Source organism: Dreissena polymorpha, chromosome 12, assembly GCF_020536995.1.
Source record: "Dreissena polymorpha isolate Duluth1 chromosome 12, UMN_Dpol_1.0, whole genome shotgun sequence".
NCBI classification, from domain to species: Eukaryota; Metazoa; Mollusca; class Bivalvia; order Myida; family Dreissenidae; genus Dreissena; species Dreissena polymorpha.
In genome coordinates, this window is record NC_068366.1 from 26,715,373 (window position 1) to 26,721,378 (window position 6,006).

The window sequence follows — 6,006 nt, forward strand, 5'->3', positions numbered from 1 at the left end:
TATATATATATATATATATATATATATATATATATATATATATATAAACATGTATATTTATTTATTTTTGTTGATGTTGAATGGAAAACCTTATGTGAATCTGTTTGGCTTTGTAAATTTGCATCCTGTTTTCATAAGATAAGGAAAGATCTAATAAAATGTTAGGTAAGCTGCTGGAAATGAACAAAGAGGAAGCATTTCCATTTATAATAATTTGGTTAATTGGGTGCATCAAATTTTATTCTGCTGGGGTTAAAAGTGGCCGGGCCAAGGGGGTTGAATGGTTTACATAGACCATTTTGTCATTGACCTTGTTCACATTAACAATGTAAACAAAATCAACAACAAACAGTTCTAACTTGTTATTTTAACTTTTTTATATCTTGTTTTTTTGTCACCATAAGTGGTCTCATTTGAGGTAAATGGGCCAAAGTTGGTACATGTAAGTGACAATTTTAAATGCATCAATATAGCAAACTTAGAAAAATTAATTGGTTTGGCAATATTTTTCTATTGTTGAAAGGTGAAAATGGTGGCCTTTATTTTTTATGGCATAATTCAAAATAATGTGCATTGAGTTTTTGTTATGGGAAATGTCATATGTACGTGTATGCCATATGTAAGTGTATGCCATATGTAAGTGCATGCCATATGTAAGTGCATGCTATGGAGTTGGCTATGTAGGGAAGTATACGAGCCTCTCTCTTTGGAAACAGCCTAGGGCCTAATGCATTTGCTTGAAGGATTGTCCCAGATAAGCTAGTATGTGCAGTTTGCACAGGCCGCACAGGCCGCACAGGGACAACACTTTCCGCTTAGACTGGATTTTGTTTAGAAGAGACTTCCTTTAAATGAAAATATAATCCAATAAAGCAGAAAAAAGTAGTCCATGATTAGCCTGGGCAGACTTCACAGGCTAATCTGTGACGACACTTGTCACATACATTAAGCCCCATTTTCTTAGAGCAAGGCAAATATTTGTTGTTTTAAGTCAATATTTTGTGGTATACAATAGTAATATGCTTTGCTGTGACCATTTTACATGTTAACCTGTATAGTTTGTTGATTAAGTCATTATTGAGCTTAAAATTGGACTGTGATACTTTGTTAGATAATTGTTGTTTTATTATGCCCCCTTGAGGGTGGCATATAGCAGTTGAACTGTCCGTCAGTATGTCAGTCTGTCCGTCCGAAAAAAAACTTTAACGTTGGCCATAACTTTTGCAATATTGAAGATAGCAACTTGATATTTGGCATGCATGTGTATGTCATGAAGCTGCACATTTTGACTGGTGGAAGTGTAAGGTCAAGGTCATCATTCAAGGTCAAAGGTCAGACAAATAAAATTATTTCAAAGCGGCATAGTAGGGGGCATTGTGTTTCTGACGAACACATCTCTTGTTTTTTTAATGTTTTTATGTGTTCTCCGTATTGCATTTTGTATCTGAAGATGATTTTTATTTATAATGGCAAACAGTGTTTAAGCAGAATCTGTGATAGCTTGCTGTGATAAATTATTGTATTGTAAATAATGCATCGTAAGTATTGTTGACATGTGCCAGCTTGAATTTTTTTTAAAAGAGTTTATTATGCTATGAGCATTTAGATGGTGCTTTGTACATACGTCTTTCCTTCTGTACCACTCTCTGGTCTGGGGTGTATTTGATCAGCCTCTTGCTGGAATTCAAACTAAACATTGAATAAAGCTTCATTCATAAACAGGTGCAGTTGTGTATACATATGAGTGGCGCTCGGGGAAAACTAGGCTTTATGCATGTGCCTTAATTATTGTGTCCCAGATTAGCCTGTGTAGTTCGCACAAAGTAATCTGGGAAGACACTTTAGGCTTAGGCAGGATTTTCCCTTGAAGAGAGACAAAAACAAACAAATCATCAAAACGAGAAAGTTTCATCTGTGCAGACTGGATTTTTGCCAATAGAGATTTCCTTTACAAAAAAAAAAAATGTTTCATCCCTTATTGGCCTGTAGGCTTATTTGGGATGACACTTTTCGCACATGGTTTAAGCCCTGTGTGTTGTCCAGGGCGACACTCGTCTGTTATTTAGGGCAATGATCATATTCAGTTTAAGTTTCAGATCTGGTTGTTCAAATGAGTGCGAGACATTTTAATATTTCTGCCCTTCTCTTTGAATCTGTATTGCTTATCAATGGTGATTGGGCCTAATCCATCATTTTTACTGATTTTCCTTGTTTACTGGTGGTACTTGCAGGTTTTTATGAAGGCGCATCCTTAATTGTAATAGAAAATGCTTCTATATACTTATAAAATTATATTGAAATATGCAAATTAACTGTGAATACTGAATGGTAAATCAAACTGAAAAAAGGGCCTATTCATAGAATATTCTTATATTTAAAAAAATATTGTGAAGGAAATTTATAATATAGGATCACAGCATTTTTCCTGTATGTCAATTTGGTAAACTGACAACAGAACAGTCCCAATCAGAATCCGATGCAGATTTTTCTCAACTGAGTTAAATACATTTTTAAGTTATTTTAAACTTTATTTAATTCAACAAATATTGCTAGTGTGCTTGTAAAAACTTGTGAAAGAGCGACCTCAGAGATGTCATATTAGACTTAACATTTATTGTAATTCATTTGTACTTCCATTTTGTTAGAGAGTAATTAAATTCCCATTTGTAACTGCTAATTTTCTTACTTTTATTGCAGTGAAATTGTTCTTTGTTTGTCTTACTTTGTTTAAACAAGTGCTTGTTTTTGTTTGCAGAAAAAAAGATTTTTTAAAGTTTTATGTACATGATGCTTATATTATTAGCATGTTGATTTTTATTGTTCACCTGAGCAAAATATGCTTATTGCGAGCTTTTGTGATCACCTGTGTCAGTTCGTCCTCTGTCCGTTTGGCTTGGACAACATTTAGCTTTTAAACATTCTTGAGGCCACATTAATTGGCCAATCTTTATTAAACATGGCCAGAACATGTGTTCTAATTATATTTGAGGTGAGTTTTAAACTGGTAACAGTTTAATTATCAAAAACTACAACACAAGGTTAAATTAAAGAAAAAGCTTATGCACATTGTAGAGGCCAAATGTATTGCCCAATCTTCATTATACTTGTTGTGACCATTTTTCCAAACTTCTCTGGATTAAGTGAGGTCAACAATAAGTAAACTATTTCAAATTAGAGAAAAAACTTTTGATCAATCTTGTGGCCATATTTATGACCCAATTTTCATGAAGTTTGGTGAAAATATTTGTCCCATTGATATATCCACCAAGTAAGAAAACGGATAATGTGTAATCAAAATTAAATAAAAGCTTTTGAACACTGTAGAGGCTACATTTTTTGCACAATCTTTCTGTTACTTGCATAGGAACATTTGTCCTGATTATATCTGGACTGAGTTTGAAACTGGTTCACATGGTATAAAAAACTAGGTCACCAAGTCATATTATTTAAAAAGCTTGGAAACACTAGTGGCCATATTGTTTGCAAATCATGAAACTTGCCCAGAATAGTATATCTAATGATATCTTGGGAAATTCTAACAATGGAAACATTGAAAAGGCTGAACAAAGCAGTTTACTTCCTTCAGGTCTCAAGTGAGTGACTTAGGTCCTGTGGCTGTCTTGTTGTTAGTTTGAACAGTACTCATTCTATTCCTGAAGTAGCAAGATTTTACCTGGATAGTAGTGATAGAGATGATTAAGTGGATGCAGCCCGGCAAATATCGTCTTTGAATCAGAAATGTGAACACAACTATTGGCAGTTCCAATTCAAATAACTCTGTTTATTAGATCTTTGCATATGTTAATTTTGTAATGCATGATATAGCATAACTGCCGACATCTTTAGTCTTACAAAAGCAAGTGACAATTACAAATGTTAACAGGTCCCTTAACCCTTAAAAAAATCTACTTGTCTTTCAGGACATTATTATAATATCTGTTTGTATGTCAGATATCTGTTTGGTTAGTACATGTTTTTGTATGTGTTCCAAATTTTCATAAAATGTTATTTTATTTATTAAAATAAAGTTGTTGTTTTTTATGTTTGCTTTGGTGTTTATTACATGTACTTGGTTTCACATTAGTGGTGCAAATACATGGTGACTTGTATCACACTCATAATATGTTTTTTTCATTGGAGACTATAGTGGCGTTAATATATACCACTTTACAAGCTAACGAGAAAATACTTCATCAAAACAATCTGTGAGATAAATCTTAAAAGAAAAAGATATATACTGTTAAAATTATGCTACTCACTGTTGTTTATTCTTGAATAACCATATAAGCTGGAAAACTTTTCAGCATATAACACTGTATTTACTGAGCGTAGGCTGATTATGAAACTCTTCGTTCTGTTATTAGAACCATCTACTGCACAACAATAACTATGATGAAATGTTCATAATACAACAGTGTGTGAGAGGAAATTGATAAAGAGGTCAAGGTCTTATAATGGATATGATATTTGCTTTGTGATCAAGAAGTCTGGGTTGGTTCCTTACTCTTGCAAGTGTTCTTAAGATTTCCTCTAAATACACCAAGTACTGGTTTTATTCAGAATATCGACTCAATATTTTTTATGTAATCGAGCTTAAATCAATAGATAACTATATTTTTGGACCTTATCCTTAACATTCCATACAATGAGAGATAGGAACGAGTATTTGAAAATCGGCCAAATATTTGTATCCAAAATTCATATTGAATATTCGTTTTTAAAGCTAACTTCCAAAAATATGTGCAAGTGCAAAGTTGTATTTTTGTCCAGTGCAGATGACTTTCGTGTATCAGTTATTATTTGGATAACGGTTGTCGTTATTTAAAGAGACACTAATTGGCACATGGGTGGTAATCAGCAGAGGTTTAGTGTCTATTAGTTTTATCTGACATTTTGCAAAGGTGTTAAAGGGGCCTTTTCACAGATGTTTGCATGTATTGAAGCTAATGTCATTAAATGCTTTATATTTATAAATGCAAAGATTGGATCTTAAAAGCTCCAGTAAAATAACAAGAATATAATTAATGAAAGAAAAAAAGTAACCCCTGGAATAAAAGTCTGTCTAGCGCTTAGACCACTCGGCCATCCGTGCTCATACAATGAGTGATATATTTTATACTTTATATAAGCAATCCTCGTAGTATCACAAAATGCAACAACAACAGAACTCTCCAAATTATTCAATTGTTTTGCGTTGCAATTCTTAATAATTTTCAGGTTTTAAATGGTCAAAAGATGCATATAATGGATATTTTAGAGCATGGTAAATGTCACAAATATCTCACAAATATCATAACTACAACGAAAATTTGCAAATCTGAAACAATTTTTTTTTTAATGTTGTCAATTTACCACAACGTGAAAAGGCCCCTTTAATACACTGTTTAATCTATTGACTATCTCAGATAATTGACATGTTATTCAGAGTTCAGTGTCTCCCAAATTAGACAATGGAGGCAACCCGACTAGCGTAAACTTAAAATGATCATTTTAATTACTATATCCATGTATTAAATGCATGATTATCTAATCAGAATTAAGTTAATCAAATATCAGCCAATTAATTTTGTTTCGCATTAGTATCAATTTATATTGACTCAATAGTGTTTATTTCAAACTTTTAACATGTCCTAGATGCATCTACAATTTAGAGTTAAATCAAGTGAAATCAATTAAAAATACCACCCGGAATGATTGTATGCACAGAAGTGGTACAGCAAAATACATGAGAATTACGGTAATATGTAAACCGAAAATATTTATATCTTTCACAAATTAAAAGAATTTAGTGAAAACGAAGAATGAAATAATCAATTATCATTAAAAAAAATGATGACTAGCTATTGTCACCTTTATACATGCTTAATTAAATGTTATAGTGGTATCTGTGCCAAATAGGAGCAGTACTTTACTTCGGAATTTTGTAAGTTTGGACCTTTAGTTTTAATGATAAAAAATCTAATAATCGAATATATTCAAATAATGAAAAACGAATGTTTGATTATT